Source organism: Cyprinus carpio, chromosome A1 (assembly GCF_018340385.1).
Source record: "Cyprinus carpio isolate SPL01 chromosome A1, ASM1834038v1, whole genome shotgun sequence".
Taxonomy (NCBI): domain Eukaryota; kingdom Metazoa; phylum Chordata; class Actinopteri; order Cypriniformes; family Cyprinidae; genus Cyprinus; species Cyprinus carpio.
This window is the reverse complement of record NC_056572.1, coordinates 24,561,734-24,581,359: the sequence shown is the minus strand read 5'-3', so window position 1 is coordinate 24,581,359 and position 19,626 is coordinate 24,561,734. Positions and strand designations below refer to the sequence as shown.

The following is a 19,626-nucleotide window of genomic DNA, read 5'->3' as shown; positions in this document are numbered from 1 at the left end:
TGACTCAATAGAGCAAAAACATGAGCTTTACTTCAACTGACTGTTTTGTGGGAGATAACTGCGCGATACGCTCGGGCCGGGTATCGGCAACCACCTCACGATACGATACACCGCGATACATCTCATTATCATAATTGGATCGTGACCAAAACTGTGTTAAACAAGAGAGATACTTTGCTTGTCAGGGAGAGAAAGGGAACCTGCGAGAATTTCACGGAAGCAGCTCAGATCACACGGAGAACTGCTGGATTGCTGATTCTTAATTGAACTGTGGGAAATGATATGAATCAAAACATAAATAATTCAAAAACAAGGACCTGAAGAATCAATACAATATTGTCCAGAAAAAGAACTGTAATATACAGATATGGGATTGTATCAGCACAGCCCAAATATCACTTGTTTAGATTACTAACGTTTGTATACAATATAATATTTATGCAAAAAAAAAATCTATAAATGTATATTCGCTAAATTAATTTTAAACAATTTAATTCATTTTAAACAATTGTATAAATTGTTTTTATACATTTAGAATTTTGTCATCATATCAACATCTGTCTCAGATGTTTCTCTTAAATTTCCTTGTGATAAATCAAAATAAATAAAACAACTGCTGACATACAGTAATAGTATAGAACATTACAATTGTGATAAATGTGATATAAAAAAAATCATATGTCAGGGATAACAATAAAAGGGCTCATATACTGCTACACTGCAATTATTGTAAAGATTAAATTAAATGAAAAAAAGACATCAAATTGCATCAGATTTTGTAATAGAACTATTTGATGAAAAATATTTGAGATGATATTGCAATGATTGACTTTTGATTGCAGACATTGTTGAGATCTGTTCTGAGACTCTATGACTCTTGTAATTTACTGTATGGTTACATAAGATTGACCATGAAAAGTAAAAATAAATAAATACATAAAAACTCTTATATAGACATGCACGAATACATTTGCAACCTGAAGCTCTGTAACCCAAGGTCAAGAAGAGCACAATAACAAACACTCCCACACACACATCCAGAAAGGGTAAAGTATAGGATCATGCTATTTTTCCATAAGATCTTCTGACTACGAACCACTCAGTAGGCCTGGAGGTGGAGGCTGCTAAAATGACCTCCTATTCTTTGAGCTTTATCATGCGCACTCATATCAGAAGACTGGAAAAGACGTCTGCTTTTCTATGCGTTGCAACCTGTGCTGCCCAAGTACTTGTAAGGCTAATGAAAAGCCAGCAGCAGTGAGATGCAGCGAGGCAGAAGCTGTGCATGTACAGACACATAAAAAACACCAGATACAAATGCAGTGCCTAAACCATGGCCAGTGTCCCTGTGTGTCACTGGAGTGACGTGGGCTGTTTGACATTGTCTTAGTGTATCAACTCAGATGGACCCTCCTTTTTTCACCAGCGGCCAATTAGGTCAGTCGCTAAAATGCCAATGCAGGCAGTACTGTCTCATCGCATGTTAGGATTCATATCATGTCTGTGAGTGTGTGTTTGATATCGTTCCTACTCAAGTGTATTAACTGTCAATGTGGCTTGTGAAGTGTGGGATTAAAACAAATAAAGCAAATAAAACAACCGGTACTTCAGTTGGCAGATCATTTGAATGTATTAGCATTTTAATGGAAAGATAAGGATTTTCACTCTTTCATTCCATTTTCTCCCTGTTTGCACTCTCTCTGTTGCTCGTGTAAGCACTTAACGTTGGTTGTTAGTGAATACCTTTTTTTGTTTTAATCAAAAGGGCTTGTTTTGATCTCACCAGCTGACCTGGTGTTTGCAAACGCAGACACTTTATCACTGCACACATTCACATCCTCAATGGCAAAAACCATCTCCACAAACTGACAGACGTTTTTCAGTACTGCAAATTATGGGGCGGACTCTTTTATACCACTGGTTTACAACCACCTGTCTTCTTTACAAAGGTGCTGGGTAACAATTTAAAAACTTGATTGATCCACTCTTCTATTTTCACCAAATCTTAGATAAAAGAACGATTATCCATGGGTTCCTTCTTTAAGTATTAACTATTGAACCTATTTCTGCACCTTCATACAGAGGTCTGAAAGTCTTAAAGAATACTTCTTAGAGTAATTTCTCACCACAAAGTACTTTTATAGAAAAAGGAAGATAAGACTACCATGGACCGTCAACACTGTGACAGTTCAACCAAAGCAATGTGACCCTGAACAAATGTTATAGTTACAATAATAAACTTTTTTAAATCAACTCAGGAAATGGGAGCAAAGGCAGCAGTTCAGACTGTGATGCTGCAAATACGTTTGTGTGTTTTAGGAAAGAGGGATGTAAGGATATTGGTGAAAGGATTGTTTCTTTATATCTTATAAATTTTTTAGAATTTCTAGAACCAAGATTTTTCTAAGTTGTAAAACAAAGATTATTGGAGTATCTTTTACAAGAAAACACTATTTAAATTTTTCTACTTCAAAAAAAGTTTAGGTTGCTTTTTTTTTTTTTTGTGAAATTTACTAGCAATTTCCGAATGAAAATTTTTAAGTATAGCGATAGCCTATTGTATTGCCTTTCTGTTGTGTTGCTTTATCCTGCTATTAATAGCTAGCACCAGAAAAATCTGGCATTTGGAATAATGAAATAAAAATGGTCAAATGTATTAAAGCTGAGAGAAGGACACTTTAATTGACAGCTGAAAGCATAATAAAATAAGCCAAAAAATGTATTAAACGCACAAATAATTTTGTGTTGGCCTGTAAATGGTTTCACTGTTCTAGTTCATCCATTTCGCAAAGCCAGGTTCTATTGGGGAAAAAAAAATTGCAAAGAAAATGTTGGCTGAAATTGTGAATCGATATTATTATATAAAAAAAAATTTGAATGGTATCCATAATTGTTTGGTCTTTTTTCTGTCTCTGTGAAGAGTGAGAAGTAAAAGCGTGAAGCCGCTCTCTAACAGGCTCATCTGAGATGGCATTCATAGCTCAGTGCTCAGTTTCACTAATTGTGGGATTAAAAATAACCTGATCCTGCAATCCATCCCCTGGCTGGTCCTTTTTCTCCTCGTCTTTCTTTCCCACATCCTCGTTTGGAAGAAAAGTAAAATAGAAGAAATGGTGACTACATTTCATCAGAATCTTCTCCAGTGTGTATGAGGGCACGTACACACGCACAGACGATCCCACAGTTGAAATCGAGAGCCCAAAATATTTCATCACCTCAGAAGAGAATGAAAGCCAAGACATCTGGGGATTGTTCCATGAGAGCTCCTCAAACGCTGTCGAGGTGCCACGGCAGACGCTAGCAGGAGTGATTCCTTCTCTGTTCCCCTTCCTTCTTTTTCCAGCTTGCAGTCGAGCATTTGTCATTCCATCATCCCTTCATCTGTTCTGTCATTACCTGTGTCCCGCGGGCTGACTTTTGGCTATTGTTGCCAGACACCAGATTGGACGGAATGCTTGCGATGTCAGCAGAAGTGTGGAGTGCTTTTTTCTTCATCCAAACTGTGCTTTTCGTTCTGTGGTAGATGACGGCCCGTCTGGCAAGATGGGTTTTTTGGGTTGGGGGGATCCACACTACTAGTGACCCAAGACAAAACCTCTCATACTGCTCTGTGGATGTACTTGTACAGTAGTTGTCACTAGGGATTGGTGTTATAAGAAATGTAATGACTCTTTCGAATTACTCTCAATGATTCTGTTTCATTAATGATTCATTTAGTACTTTTGAGGAAATATTTGGGGGGGGGGCTGCTCTCAGCAGTGTTGTTGCCAAATTAAGAGATCATTTCAGATTTCAACAAGACAGATATAACAAATCCAAGTAAATGTAGTAGTAATATAGTTCATTAAACACTTTCATGACTTTTCACACACTTTTAGAGATGACATGAAAGCAATAATCGCTGTTAACTATATTAAATAAAATACTAAACAAACAAACATTATGGTAACTTATTTCTTGCATTCAACTTGATAAAATTACATTGTTTACAACAACTGGTAACAATTTATTCATGTTAATCTTTACTGTGGTTGTGGAATGGACAATCAGTCATTAAAAACACTGATTTAAATCCCACAAAACCTAAGTAATATAGCAGTTCTACACAAAAGTAATAACTTGTGGTTAAGTAAGTGTGGCACATTAATTCAGTTATTGACTTACTGTTCAGAAGAATTTCCTTAGTGTTTTTCATAAAACACAGACACACAAAGTTATTTACTAAAAATAACCGGCTTAGAAGGACCATTTGTTTGGGAATCTGACTACACTGGTCACACTGTAAGTTTCGCACTGTAGATTCAGCGGTGTTGTGGTGCCGTTAAGAGTATTTTTGCATGGTGCTTTGTCAGCATCACCAGAAGAATACATGCTCAAGGACAAATAAAGAGATTTAACAGAACACAACATGAAAATAATAAAAGTATCATATAAAATATAATATAAAAATGTTATGGCAACAATGTTGCAACCATATGTAACCATTGTACACAGTGTAAGGGTGGACTGGCCAGCTCTGCATTCGGACTTGCTGTAATTAATGTGGTCTAGAGAGTATACACTTTTTTTTTGCCCCTGCAAGCTATATTTGCATAATATCATGATAATGAATGCCTCTTCCTTAGAGCTAATTCGCTGACTAAAAGAAGATATATTGAAACAAATAACCTTGAGAAGGTGAGCTGGTCTCCAAATAAGCCTTTGCTTTGCATTAACATGCATAGTTTGCTATCTATCTATCTATCTATCTATCTATCTGTCGATCTGTCTGTCTGTCTGTCTGTCTGTCTGTCTATCTATCTTTTTCTTTGTTTACATCCAAATAAAAAGAGAAATTAATCAAATCAAATTAACTGTATTCTTTTTTAAGAATGTCATTAGATTATCCAAAATAAACATTGAATTACATGATGTATTGTACACATAAATAATCTTTTTTTTCTTTTTCCCGAAAAAAGTCAAAATAACCTACAGTGTATTTATACAATTACACCATGACATTCAGTTATACATACCATGATCTTACCGCCCCATATCTAAGGTAGAAATGCATTGCTTAATTTGCCCTTAATGATGCCGAAGGAAAGAGCATGTCCACACATTTGTGATTTTCCCACATATACACACACTTCCTTTCTCACTGTATAACATGATGCCAGGCTACTTTCGAAACATGAATATCTTTGAGAATAATAACCATTTACATCATTCTGCTGGAAAGGGAAATAGCTAAACCCACAAAGGCAAAGGCATTTTGGGGATGCTTGTGCATTTGAGTGTGAATGTGTAATAGTCTTAGAGTAAGGGTTAGCTGCTCATCATGTGGAGGGGAAGCTCTAGCTAAATGCAGTGTTCACTTGCACTGAGGCTTTACGGTAATATGCAGTGGTTGTCTTTGTAGGGTAGTGTGGGTGAAAACTTTTGGCTACGCTTTCTGCCGCACCCTGCGTGGTAAAGCTGCATGCAGCATGTTGTGGACAAGTGAACCCAAAGGGGTTGTGATGTTCATTTTAGAGCCAGCCAGTCAACCAAATGCTCTAATGTTTGTTTGCTTTAATTTTCTGTAATGAATTATGCTATAACGAATCTATTTTAGAAGGAACAAGTGCAGCCATATAAGCCAGTTCCGCCGCTGCTTTAGCCTCAACAGTCTTTCAGAAAAACAACTTGAAAGACTATCTTTTTACATTTGTGGAATCATGTTTCATTCTCAATTACTGTAATTGTAAATGGTAAGCATTACAGATTGCTCCCTTCTCTTCTAAATCATTATGATTTCTTGCACAGCATGACTAGAAATGTCATGAAATGACATCATCCCCTGACAGGGCTCAAAAAAAGGATAACAGATAACTCTCCTACATGAATGAGATCATTCATTCAACATCAAACTGAAGTCAATTCAGATTATATGGACGCGGATACATTAAACTGACCAAAAATGACAGTAAAGACTCGCACTGTACTGATTTTAAGCATCCCACCATAAAGGTTGCTTGACAACATGTCAAGTTAAAAATAGTCCAACTTTGAAAAACACTCTGTTTAGCCGTGTTATGTAAAGCCCCCCTAAGAAACGTGTCTGATCAGGGTTAGTTGAACCCAGCATCAGTTTAATTATACAACACAGTTATAGGCTGGTGGAAATAAATAAAATAAATAAAGCGGTGATATTGTTAGGCATCAGCAGTAAGAACCTTTCACACTCTGAAAAACGATATTAGCAAACAAAGTGGATCACACCTCAGAATGTGCTGACCAGCTCTGGTGACTACATGGGAGAATAATACCACCCATCTTTTGCTTCCCCTTTAAAATGGAGGCTGCTTTTGTCAAAGAAGGGAGAAATATTTAAGTGGAGCTATCAAAAGACCCTCTTTTTAAGCGTTGGACCAGCAGGAGTGCCCAGCTGAATTCAAATGGCAAGAATGAAAAAGAGAGTGAAAAAGAGACTCTGTATGTGTGTATATGTGTGTGTGCTCACACACATACAGAACGGGCTTCTGAAGCTAAAATGACCAGAGGCAACGACTTGTGTTTTGTAAGAATCCCATCACACTGATATCTGCTTTATCAGTTTCCATTGTATCAAGTAAATTGCTGCAGCATAATTATATGGTGGTCACAACTAAATAAACAGTGTTTAGATGGCTGCATATACTACAGCCAATGAGCTGCAATAATTACATAAAATATACCACAACATAAGGAGTTACGCTCTTTTCTGTTTGGCAAAATAATATTCCAAAAAAATATTATAATAATTTGAGAAGGGAAGTGGTACTGTGGTACTGCAAGTCAGAGTTTACATTTCAAGCATTTTATTTTTGGTGTGTTTTTTGTTTCTCATTCGACTCTAAATTAAAAGCAGACTGTAAAGAAATGGGTGAAGAAGAACACAAATGAAAGATAATAAGCAAAACATGCAGAAAAAAAAATGCTGCTAAGAAAAGTCGCTGCTGCTTCAAAGCCTTTTTTTGCCAGCCAGCTGAACTGACTGAGGTTTGAACAAACAATAAACACCAAGCCACATAAAAAAGGTCAGTATAGCATTATCCTACAAAAGATACCAAAAAAAAAAAAATAAGAAAAATAAAGAGAGAAAGAATGGGGTGGGGGGGTTGATTTATATAGCTGCTGGTAGTGAGGGAGGGAACTACAGTTCCACTAGAGCACTGTCACATAAACTATCAAAATGACTTTTTCAACCTACAACAAGGACAAACACACACAGAGGGAGAGTGAGCGAGAGAGAAAGACCACTTTAATAAAACTAGTGTTACTAAAAATAATCACCATCGTTAATAAAACTTTAACAAATAGGCATGTTTTTATCCAGACCATGTTAATTCATATTAGCATTGCATAATCACGCCTCTAAAGCCATTTGGAAGCAAGTGGTTTTCCCTGAGGAGCTCAGGTAAATTTGTGTTTGACAGATTTACAAGTTTTATGATTTTAATCCGATCTGAATTAAATATGTCAGTGTTTTTCTCACCCCAAACCTCAATACAAAATACAGAGAAAATTACCCGCCGGTTGATTTTTTTATTTTATTTTTTTTCAGCTAAATCAGACATCCTTTGAGAAATGAAACCCACACAAAGAACAGTGTCTGATTGTGGTACATTATTTTTGGCACAACACTTCTCACTTATTTTTTAACCATTGTCAAATACTTAACTAAAGCCAGTTTTTCAGGATACTTTTATGAATAGAACGTTCAAAAGATTTTTTTTTTTTTTTTTTTTTTTTAGCAATAGTTTAAGCCTTTACAGTCTTTCTTGACCAATTTAATGTGTCCTTGCTGAATTAAAGTGTTAATTTCTTAAACAAAAATACTGACCCCAATCTAATTAATTTTACTGGCTTTTGTGTAAAGCATAAATATGACCTTCTGTAACGTCCATAACCAGATGCTCCCAGTCCCATCCAAACCATTAAATGGAATCAAAGTCTGTGTTAATAATTAGAAACATGCCCCGTTCTAACAGTGTTTATGACACAACACATGATTTTGACGAGTTTGTTCATAACCCCTGTTTCCATTATCAGCTGTCTGGATCTGGAAGTGAACTCTGTGATGACAAATCACATGGACGCTGGAGTGGAAAGTGACTGTAGGAGACAGAGTTAGCATTTCTCACCCATCTACAATCGGCTACTTACTCAAACCCCTCTAGCGTATTCTAGAGGCTAATTTGCTGGAACACTGGGGGCAAAGGACATTCCCCTACCCCCAATCCCCCTTCAGAAGTGGCCCAGATAGTGGCAATATGATGTTCTAGGCCACATCTATCAGCCCAGCCCGTTCTCCTTGCATTCCATTGACAGCAATGCTCATTTAATCACCTTAATGAGAGCGTGGAACGGCGAAAACAATGATGTGTGGCCGCAGTCGTTTAACTGTAGCTCAGATGCTTATGAAATGCAGTCTCTCCTCTTCCGTGTCAGTGTAATCTCATTTTGAATCTGTTTTACTGCCTTCAGCAGGCACATTCAAAAACCTCTGAACACACTCGCTAGTCTCGCTCCACGGCGGCTCTGCTTCATTATACATGACTGCGCTATCCGGGGGATGAGCCACTGAATAGGTTCTTTCTTTTCTTTGTTTTTTTTCTTCTCACTCCTCCGGACGATAGATATATAGCGGCATGTGTTGAAAGAGTTGAAGAGACAAGAGACAAGAGACAGAAGAAGGACATTAAGGCTAAAGTGGACATAGTATAATCTGGTTAGTCCACATCACCAGCTGAAACCAACTGAGGTGTCGAATTGCTGACAAAGAGATTTTCCTCCTGCCCTCTCCCCGGTAATAAACCAATTTGTGGTACTCCACATTAGAGCACCCACCGCCACAGTGGGACACTGACAGAGACCGTATGTGCACATATATTACAGGTCCTACAGGAAATAGCAAATATACGATGAATATATACTATATGAGGAAAAAGTAAAATATGGAGGCAATCTACATAAACCAAACTGGTAAAAAAAAATGTTTTTTTACAAGCAGCCTTGCTGGCTGATACTGTACATGAAAAACTCACACATGTAGTTCTGTGCGCTGACAGTAAATATAAACCGACAGAGATAAACTACAACAGATAACCTCCACAGAGATGAACAAACCAACTTTCATTCCCCAACAGGGACGAAATCAATAGAAAAAATTACATACACCGTCGTTTTTGCTGTCTTTCACTATGTGAAGGTTAAAAAGTTTTAAATTGTAAGCATGAATCCTTGTTTTGGCACTGCAGCAGTCGAACTAGTTTGTTACTGACAATTGGATTAATATAGCAAGTCCCACCTACAGCAGTATTTGTCTGTGTGTGTGAATGCATACAAGCATTTGTTGCAAATGGTTGTGTCTCCGGACCCTGACCTCTCTGACCTCTCATTCAGTGCTGACGAATCGTCTTTCTTGTTCTCCCTCAGCAGCCATTACCAGCAGCCTTAAAGCCGCTCTTCCTCACTAAGCTGATCACTCCGTCATAGTCCAGCACCCGGCACACCAGAGTCTCTCTCTCACACACACACACACACACACACACACACACACACACACCAGCAGTCCACTGCGAACAGTGTAGGAAAACCTAAAATAGAAAATTCCTCAGTTTACCAGTGCTTCTGTCTCTTTATAAACAATACATAAAAAGAAATAATTTATAGAAATGTACAAGTCTATCAACACACTGCTACTTAATACTAACCATGATACTAGTAAAATAAATGAAATAAAATTAAATAATGTTAAGTGCATTTAACTCATTAATTGTGATAGTATTTATTAAGTTGTGCAATCTTAATTGCACCTGCAAATTTCTCTTGATACAACCTATTTATTTCTATAACTTGTATTTTGCTATTTATTTTTTTATAATAATTTTACAGTTTAAACTGAATATACAGATTTTATTTCTGATGTTAAATGTGTGTGAATTTACATACCCTGTACTCTTCTGTGTATGGCTCTGTTTTTACAGTTTGTGTTTGTTTTTGTGTTTTTTTTTTTTGTGTTTGTTTTTTTTTGTTTATTCAGTATCTGTACCAGACTCCGTTAATTCTCGATAAAATAATATAATGTAATAATAATCTAATTAGGACAACAATGAAATCTAAAGAAAAAAAAAACTGCATAAGATCTCCTCTGATATTTCTGATGATTTTTTACTGAATACTTGTGAATAAATGTGTAATGAAGGAATAAATATGTAAATATTTACAGAATACGTTTGATTCTAAATTTAGAAAGACTTTGAACCATAAGGAAAAATATACTCTTCAAAGCGTATTTTTACCTTGTAAATATTGCATAATGTATTATATAACAGAAACATCAAACACACACACACACACACACACACACACACACACACACACACACACACACACACACACACACACACACAGAAATATATAAAATAAAAATGACAAAAACTAAAGCAAGATAAAATTATTTAAAAAAAGAAAATGTATATAAGATTTATGTTAGAATAATGATTAATGAATGTATTATTTATGTATTTATTATTTATGTAAAATTGTAAAACAATTTCTGTACAGAGCAGGTCTATTTTAAATAAAACTGGAAGTATTTTTAAATTAAGATGATCCTATTAAACTGACTGAAATTCTAAAGAGAACCACTACAGCTCAGAGACCTCATCAGAGCAAAGGAACGTTTGAGGACACTGTCTCGTGTAGTCGCTATGAATTTATCAGTGTGCACACTTACTTTTGGATTTTAGTGAATAATAAATATGAAGGTGAAGATTGCCACATCAATAATTCCAAAACTTCCTTAACCCAAATTCGGCTTGTTTGTTAGTGTGTGTGTGTGTGTGTGTAGCTTTGGTCTGTGTTATCAGAGTGGTTGCCTGTGATAAAACAAGAGTAGTGATGAGAAAATAAAACAGATCAATAGTGTCTGGGATGTTATCTGGCTTTACAGTGGTTAGAGCTTCAGCCTTTCTGCTGTCCAGAAGGGCCTGACTGTTTCTAGATGTTTCTTCTTTCAGACTTCCCCATATGGACGCCGATCTAGATAAGAATCGCTTTTTCCACACACACCTCATCCCTCATCAGCTACTCTTTTTTATTCTTCTTGCTCTTCATTTATCTCAATCTATACGTCTCGGTCACTATCTTTGTAAATGATTCTGTATATCTTTCTCCATTGCGGAGTATCTCTGAATCTTTCATTCCATCTTGCTCTCACTTGCTCTATTTCATATTTTCTACTTTTTAAATCAGAGTGTATTGTTTCTCACAGATGCATAATAAGCACAAAGAAAATGATAAGAAAATCAAACTGACAGCTCTAAGTGATATTAAGCGGCAAAAGAAAAAAAAAAGAAGGAAACAGAATGAGGTGCTTTACTAACAAAAGAGGAGCTGGTGCGAAAAATGTCAATCACTCCCTCTCTTTCTTATACATCCCACATGTTGCAATTCATTTTAGTTTCATTCATATTTTCCCCCTTTTTTAATGAGAGAAACATAATTCTGAAGAAATCTTAAAAAAAGACCGTTGGCAGACGAAGGGCGGAGACGCCTGGGCTGTGAACCGTAACATTTTCTCACTTTTCCGCTTTTCAATTTAAAGCACCACATGCGCAGTCCCGACCCAAACCAATTTTCCCCTGCATGAATTAAATATGAGGCTTCGTAATGTTTAAATGAGCAACCAAGAGACAAGCTCGATCAAACCGGCTCCCAATGACCCAATCCGCGTCCCACCTAGGGCATCCAAAACACCCTTCATCATCATCACGTTATAAAAAATAATAAAACAAAAAAATATATGGATAAGAAAATGTGACCTGGCTCATTTTATAGCACAGTAAATCAGCCTATATTACTGGCTGGTATCAAAGGTAATTGAAACTTTTATTCTTTGAGTAATAGCACCATCTCCAGTAATGCACTCCATCAGCAAGATTACTGCACACACTGAACATATATCACACAAAGCAAAAAGAGCTCTGGTTGCTAGGAGATCTCGTCTCATTTGTAAGAGACAGAGAGAGAAATAGGGAGACACGGGAGTATGAAGTGAAGGTGGGGGTACAGAAAGGGAAGATGGCTTTTTCTTTTGTTATTTTTCTCCCTTGAAAAAAAAAAGAAAAAAAGAATAATCAAACCATTCATTTCCTTTCACTCCGAAATCGGTTTTCTGTTTGGAATCAGAGGAGACGAGCATGATCATAAATCAAATGTGAGCGTGATACAGGGTTTAAAGTGGAACCATACATTAATGCCTGCTGCAAAAGGGACATTAAACACCTCCGCACATGGCCCAGACTCAACAGCCAATCTGACAGCTTATTCCTCAAGGCGCAGGGGTCACAGGCTCTGCGTTGCATTTGATACACACAGCGGACCACTTTTCCCTCTTCGTTCCTTCTTTACGTGTGGAGCCCCACACCTGAAAATCATTTGACGTTCTGAAAAGTGCAGGAGAAATCCAACCAGACAAATGCTCAAGGAAACACACTCTCACACAAACACTCACTTCCACTTAAATTGGAAAAACAAACAAAGAGACAAAATAAGTGGTGACACACTCAAGAGTCTCAACTAAATGACTATCCTGCACATATCCGCACATTGATCAAAAGCTTTTCTGACCAAAACCCGTAATTACACTTTTCAGATATGTGCCGATATCGGGATCTTTCACCATCCATCAAGTGGGCCAGAGGAGCGGACAGCACGAGCGGTTCAATTGAAAACGTATCAGAGCGTGTGAGAAATTCCACGCTGAAGCTGTTTCCAATTAGCTGCACTGTAAATGTCTATTGTGGAGCGGCGGCACGCAGCAATCACACAAGCCACCACTCTCTCTCTGTCCTCCTCGAAGCTAATCTAAAATTATCTCAGAGGGAAAATTAGAGGAAAAAAAGCATGTAAACGAATCGGGCAATTGTGAGTGTGTTCTGAAGCATCACAATCAGGGGCGGCTTACAGAGGACATAGTGATTTTCAGAAATGCCACACTGCCTAGTAGCATCCTATTAAATGTGAAACTATTACATTTGAGAGCAAACAGTGTTGCTTTACTAAATAAATAAATAATATAAAATAACAAAAAAGCTGTGATGACAAAAAAATTGGAGTTTGTGTTTTAGTATTTCTCTTTAATTCAAACTAGCTCATTTTCTGAATCAAACAATTCAAATGACAGAACTGCAATAGATTCGCTAGCCACTAAATGATCTGCCGAACATGAACACATGCCTAGATCATTAAGATAAGGATTAAATGAATGAAAAGAGAAATCGGACAAGAGAGTGAGGGAAGGAGTGCACGCAACAAGAATCGGACAGTGGAACAGTTGAATCTATGAGCATGCATTAACAGGGGGAGAAGGGGGTGTTGTTCAGATGTTACCTTGGTCAGGACTCCTCCAGCGATGACCTGAAGGGTTAAAATGAACCCCCCACTCCAGGGCTGTAGAGGGTCATCAAGACTCAGCTCAGAATATTTAATGTCCTCTTCCCATTCTGTGCACACACATGCACACACACAGCAGCTCTCACACACACATGCACGGCAGCCAGACCTGCGCACGGCACGTATAAGATCGGCGTTCCGATGTTCCCACTGAAGAGCGAAACTCAAGGTGGGGAAAAAACTGAAAAAGAAAGATGAAAAACGCAGGATGACAGCTTGGACACGATTGGTCACAGAGAGGTTAAAGAAGCATCATGTGTTCTGATTATCTTTTTCTTTCTAACACTCTACGATGTTGCTGCTTTCTCTCTCTCTCTCACTCTCTCTCTCTCTCTCTCTCTTGCTCGCTCAAGCGGAGGCTGTGCTGATCGCAAAGGCTGCTGATGCACTGGGAAGTTTGCAGTCCTCGATGGAGCCCCCGTCACACATGGCTGGTCCCGGCACACGCTATTGGCCGAGCCTCTGTCAATCTGATACTTGGGGGGAGGAGACAGTGGTAGAGGTGGGAGGGAATAGGAGGGGTTTCTGAGCTGCATTAACCATTTGGAAGCCAAAAGATCTGTTCTTTCCACAGTCAACCCCCTAAATGCACACGCACACACACACCTTCAACACAAACACAGACTCCCCGGGTCTGCAGCTGTTACTGCTGCTGTTGAGGGGGAACAAGAAAGCCCACCTTGACACAGTTTTTTCCTTCTAAAGTTTCAGTCCTGCTATTCTTTTATAAACTCTCTTCTTCTCTTAAAACACACACATACACAAACACACACACACACACACACACACACACACACACACACACACACACACACACACACACACACACACACACACACACACACACACACACACACACACACACACACACACACACACACACACACACACACACACACACACACACACACACACACACACATATTTACAATTACTCAAACAAGTCTCTATTTATGCACATGCACCCTGTGTTGAAAGCCCAGTAACTAATTGTAATTATAAAAACCATAATTGTCACCAATTATACTTTCAGCCAATTTTTTTTTTTTTTTTGTGCCAAAATTGCAGGAATCATGCGAAACAAAAAGAGAAAACTGAAGCATTTCCAGAGTCCAGTTGCCTATAATGAAAATCAAAAAGTGAAAGTCTGAAGACTATTTTGTTTGATTTAGCAGCATGGCTAGAAGCGGGTCCGGTGTGAACAGAACATATTTGTGCATAAATGCATGACTTTATGATCACCCCCTACGGGCAAGTTTCAGGAGAGGCCATTAGCCTTTCTACTCCACTGAGAGAGAGACCGAGTCCCACTACATTTCTATGCAGAAGAACTATTTTTTAGTTTTCTGACAAGTATTTTGCACCGGCCGTTACTAAATAATAAAGTATTGTTCTGGACGTCTGGGTCTCAGGGTTTTTTGGCTTTACTTGACTGTGGAATATTGATGTGACAATCTTCAGCTTTCTAATTATTTGCTAAAATATAAGTGGCAACTTAAAAGAGTAATGATGAAGTCCATTACTAAATATATTCTCTCAGGTACTCTGGCATTTATCTTATCAAATGGATTATCAGTGTTCTATGTGTATAAATGTGCAGAATGAAAGCACCAAATGTACTTGTTTTACACATTCTTGCATACAGTCTATCTACATGAGAGAGAGAGTGTGTGTGTGCTGGTTCTTACAGTTTATTTACATTACATTTCAAGAGCTTGGGGTCGGTACGATTTGTAATAAGTAAAAACATTAATATTGTGTAATATAATTTTAAAATAAAAATAAATGTCCTACACCAGATTACACTTCATCTTCACATCTGAGGAGATCTGTAACCAGACACCTAGGAGATGCATGCATATACACACAGCAGTAACTGAAAGACGTACAGCCAAACAGCCATTAATACACGACAGCTTCTTCTCAAAAGGGCTTTTCTGCAAGGAAAGGGTTATGAAGAGGACGATCAATGCCTACTTTAAACAAAGGACTCATTAAAGGCATGCACGTGGAGCGCTCGGAGCGGCCGCAGCACATCACAGAAAGTGTGACTCAACAATTGCTCTCTTTAATGATCACTGTAATCTAATTCTAAACACCCTCATCACTCTGCATGCACAAGTGTATAGGGCTTGACAGTAGACGTGATATATGTTGTGCTTTTTTAAATTATGTTTTTTTCTTCTTCATGTGCCTCTCCGCTCCACTTGCTTTTGCATTACAATGCAGATTGCAATTGTTTATGGGGTGAGAGGGAAAGAAGGATAAAAAAGAAAAACAATTTTTCATTCTTTTGTTTGTCGCGTTCAAAGCTCTATGGATAAGCTCGCTCAGCCATACAAGAGTGTATGAGCAGTTTCTGCTTACCATAAAAACCACTCCGCTGCTGAACACATGCGCAACCTGCTAAGCTTGACTTTAGCACTGCGCAGAGTTTATGTACGGCGGGTTTGCGGAGCAGGCCGCCGGATCATTAAGTTGCAAATTAAGCATAGTTGCATAGAGCGGAAGAGTATAACCATCAGTCAGTGAAGTGTGAGGGCCTGTCACCACAGAGAAACTGATCCTACCGTCTGCTAATCCGCCCGGGGTGCCTTCTCCTCACTTGTGTCCCCAGGTACTGCACTTAACATTCAGTTTTTATTCCTATTTGCTTGCTTATTTGCCCATATGCCTGCTTATGCCAGCTGTTTACCATCTCCGAGAAGGTTGTGTAATGAGGTAAACAGTCCACTCCGCGGTGACAGTGCTTCGCAGCGGCGGAGTGGGGAGATTGACACGGCCGATGAGTAGAAGTTGGGAATGACTGACAACTGATGCGGATTCGTCGAGGGACAACGACAGGTGGGTATGCTTCCTCTATTACATTCGCTTTCTTTTTCACTCTCTCAGCCTCATTCTCATATTCCCACTGATGCCCCCGCAGATCAGGCCATGGAAAAGAGAAGGCTGTTTGCTCACACCGTGCCAGTCCCAGCAGCCCCCAGTGAATACAGCACCCCACCAGCACTCTTAAGCCCCAGCGCAAACAAGCCACATGCACACATGGTGTTTGAACTTTCTCTTACAGTTGCAACTCATCTCTCTGTCTTCTGGGTCTTGCAGTCTTTCTTTCCTAAATACACACAGACTGATATTATAATTGATACTTATTTATGGCCTGGCAGAGCTGTTGCTTAAATTCCCCGGCCCCCATATCCCAGGCCTGATCAATAGGCTGTACCACAAAAAAAAAAAAAAAAAACCTTGTGCCCCCCGAGAGGGTAACAACAGTGTGGACAAAAACAAACACCAGTAAAAAAAAATCTGTGAAAAGCATGTGTATGCTGTGTGTGACTTTGATAGGTATTGGTGTTCAAAGCCCTACAGCCGTCCCCTGTGGACAGTGGTCTGCGTGGGGTGCGAGTTCAATAAGGGGTCAGCATCAATCAGAGGCCATGTCACTTTGCTTCCCGACCCCGACTCAATGCTGACAGGCCCAAAAGCCAAATGTAAGACAGGGCGTGACCTTAGAGGTCACAAGGGGTCAAGTGACTTTGGGCTTTAGGAGGGCTGTGGCAAAGAGATTGTTAGTTTTTTTCGATAATAATTCATTTTTCCTAAACCAATAATAGGAAGATGGCTTTAAGTGCCTGGGAAAGGTTCAATATATGACACGGACATATACACTTTAGCGATTAATCTAAAGGGCAGATTGAAATTTATCTTCAATCCCCTTCAAGGGCAGGCTAGTTTAGTGTCGTAGATTAATATGCCACTAGTAGAAGAGTCACAGATGGCTCAGCAACAAAACAGCTAAGCAGCAGCTGCTTGCGCCATGGCTGGGGTGAGATCAGTGCGTGGTCTTCACAGAGGCCTGGGCAAAAACACAATCCCTGCTTTCAGAAAACAATGCAAAATCTGCTTCATATCAATCAAAAATTAAATGGGTGGTGAAAAACAATTAAGCTTAGATTGTTAAGATATTTTGGGCACATAAAGGGTTGTAATACTTACATACACCCACACCTGCGCAGATTAAATTAGAGCCTTCTGTAATGTGGTGTGACGGTCTATTAGTGCAATGTTTCACCGGTAAATACAGATATTGTTACTGCCAAACCTGTAGATGAATCAGATGACATGTAACAAGGCATAATGGGCTATTGATTTTCTAACCACTCAGAGGACATTGTCGAAGATTTAATGGACTTCGGATTCTTAATATGCCTTAATATTAATAAAAAACGATCTTTTTTTATGTTAAGACCTTGAACTGGTCATGGTATTTTACTCAGCAGAACAGTAAGGGTTGGATTTAACTGAATTGTATTTTAAAGTGCTGCCCAATGATGCAGGGAAACCAACAGTGTGAATTTTCTATTAGATTTATACAGCATGCCTTTGTTTGCAGAGAAAAATTAATACAGCACAAGCCCTGACCCATTCACTCAATAGCCATAACCACATTTAGAAATGTGACACAGCATCAGGACTCATTAGAAATGCACGATTGTGTCTCGTAAAGTGATGCTGATGGAGATGGCAAACATGTCGCTGTATCTCTGCGTAATTAGATGCAAATTAGCACCAATTTCAGACAACTCTATTCAAACATCAAACAAGACACCATAGTTAATTATAACTAAGACAGGAGGTAATTTAGGCCTGTGCCCTCATGTAGGTGTGAACAGACTTGCTAAAGGAGGAGAGAGAAGTGTGAGAGAAGTGAACGCCCATTTAAAGTGGCTGTTGATTCACTCCTACCTGTTTCCAACTCTGACGTGCTAATTCTCAACAGAAGGTGTTTGCAAAAACTACCTGCGCCAATTATTGCTCATTTCTTCATTAGTGAGTGAGGGCATTAAAACTGATGGAAAGCTAGTTTAAATTTAAAGAGCTTAATTCATTTCTTTTCCAGCTGTATCTTTGAGCCCTGCAGCACTAATGGGTACATGCTAAGATTAACATCACAACACCAGCTAGCCTTTTAAAGCTTTACTACACAAAACTTCAACACAAAACACAAAACACTGAAAAAATTGCGACTAAAATGGTTTACATGTCAATGTATTGAGTATTAGCTGAAAATTATTCTCTGACTGATATTAGTTTACACAGATACAGTCTTCCCAGCCCTTTAGCATGTGCCAAATGACACCAGTGCTGAACTACAGCTGAGTTGTCCTTTTAATATCCCCGACAATTCTCAAATAATGACCGCCCACAGGTCCAAATCCTGTCTCCAGAGACAAAATCAACAAAAACAAAATAAAATAAAAATCTAACCACAGAGCTCCCATTTTCCTGTCCATTTGGTATCACAGGGGGCGAAGCTGTGGAACCTCATTTCCACTTCCCCTTTGCCTGCACCGGAACAAATGAATATTTCTGATGATGCAAATGCATATGCAGAGAAGGCTCACGTGCTACGAGTCAATAGGCGTCTCCCTCCGAGAGTCTCTTTTCTCTCACTGAGCATTGATCATGTGCTACATTTGCCTCCTGCTCACAGAATGAAAGAAAAAATGAGGGTGTATTTACAGGAGCTTGTAATGATATCATATATCAGACTGACCTACTGGTGTAATGATTTCGCAAAAATACCTCACTTAGAGAAAAGCAGAGGACAGTGCACGCTGAGATGGACTGTCGCCGAGCAGCCACGTCTAACGGATGCTGTTTGGGAGCAGGGGAGGAATACGAAAATGGGGATTTGTTTTATGCCGTACGATGCAATAAACATCTAAAAATCTCTTTGAGGTGGCAGATGGAGCTTGTTGCTAGAGATTTTCCTCCACAAAATTCAAGACACTTCCTATGGTGATGCTGCTCATTTCTTGTGACAGTGGGCTAACAAGACATTGTGATTGGAGCTTACTAATAGGGCTATCCATCAAATTTAATATTTATTCTCTTGATATGCTAATGAATGAATCACAATTATCACAATTATATATGGAATTTTGAAGATTATACCAAAGCAGACAAGTAAATCATTAAACATGATGTTTGAACATGAAAAGGGCTTTAGAAGTCAATATATTTTTACAAGATATCTTTGGCAGTCCTGCAATTTGTAATTTGAGACTTCTATAAATTCTGTTCCATTTGGTTATGCTGCATCTATCTGTTTTCTAAACGCAAGAACGTGTCCTGCAGTGTGATCAAATCCACAAAAAC

The 19,626-nt window shown here is 38.6% G+C and overlaps 1 protein-coding gene across 14 annotated transcripts in view; it reads right to left on the bottom strand.

The window, feature by feature from the left end:
- Positions 1–19,626, bottom strand: part of LOC109087255 (teneurin-3) — a 489,736-nt gene that overhangs the window by 137,431 nt on the left and 332,679 nt on the right. Inside the window, exon 1 of one of the 14 annotated variants that reach the window (XM_042758705.1) lies at positions 13,402–13,992. The exons of 12 other annotated variants lie outside the window; for them this stretch is intronic. The gene's annotated coding sequence lies outside the window, so the exon portion shown is untranslated. Of the gene's footprint in view, positions 1–13,401; positions 13,993–19,626 lie in introns of those variants that run through there. One more of the 14 variants, XM_042758721.1, reaches the window with a different exon arrangement.